At 43.6% G+C, this 983-nt stretch overlaps 1 non-coding gene across 1 annotated transcript; it reads left to right on the plus strand.

Moving 5' to 3' along the window:
• The first annotated feature begins 392 nt into the window (after positions 1 to 392).
• Positions 393 to 501, plus strand: LOC114647460 (U6 spliceosomal RNA). Its single transcript, XR_003715522.1, has one exon. It is a non-coding gene; the product is annotated as a U6 spliceosomal RNA (small nuclear RNA).
• The last annotated feature ends 482 nt before the right edge of the window (positions 502 to 983 follow it).

The following is a 983-nucleotide window of genomic DNA, read 5'->3' on the forward strand; positions in this document are numbered from 1 at the left end:
TCCGGTTTCCTCCCACAGTCCAAAGACATGCAGGTTAGGTGGATTGGCGATTCTGAATTGGCCCTAGTGTGTGCTTGGTGTGTGGGTGTGTTTGTGTGTGTCCTGCGGTGAGTTGGCACCCTGCCCAGGATTGGTTCCCTGCCTTATGCCCTGTGTTGGTTGGGATTGGCTCCAGCAGACCCCCGTGACCCTGTGTTCGGATTCAGCGGGTTGGAAAATGGATGGATGGATATTATACTGCGGACGACAACATTTATGTGTTTCGTATTGAACAGGACAAAACATGAAGAAAACATTAATAGACTGTGTTGTATTTTTCTTATTTTACACGAAAACGTGAAATGTACTCAATATTTGGGCTTTAAATACTGTCCTGTTCTAACATTATAAACGTTCTAGTTTCTGCTGCACATATACTAAAATTGGAACGACAACGAGAAAATTAGCATGGCCCCTCGTGAAACAATGAAATAACTATACATAAAAATTAAACAATAATTTTTGCAATAAAAAAATAACTGTCAGTGCCATAACCTACATTTGATGCCCAAAATTAAAAAAGAAAATTGTGCGGAGGAGGCCTGCCAACATATAAAGTGCCAGTCATTTGCAAAGATTACAAAAAAAAAAAAAAGTAAAAACAGCTTGAAAAGGGAAGGAGGCCTCCCTTTCTGCCAACACAAAGTGCCAGGCAGTTACACAGATTAACAAAATCTTAAACAGGCCTGCTCGTGAAGAAAAAAAAAAAACAATAAATGGGCCATGGTGGCGCAGTGGGTAGCGCTGCTGTCTCGGAGTTAGGACACCTGGGTTCGCTTCCCGGGTCCTCTCTGCGTTGAGTTTGCATGTTCTCCCCGTGTCTGCGTAGGTTTCTTCCCACAGTCCAAAGACATTCAAGTTAGGTGGATTGGCGATTCTAAATTGGCCCTAGTGTGTGCTTGGTGTGTGGGTGTGGTTGTGTGTGTCCTGCGGTGGGTTTGCAC

Source organism: Erpetoichthys calabaricus, chromosome 2, assembly GCF_900747795.2.
Source record: "Erpetoichthys calabaricus chromosome 2, fErpCal1.3, whole genome shotgun sequence".
NCBI lineage: Eukaryota > Metazoa > Chordata > Cladistia > Polypteriformes > Polypteridae > Erpetoichthys > Erpetoichthys calabaricus.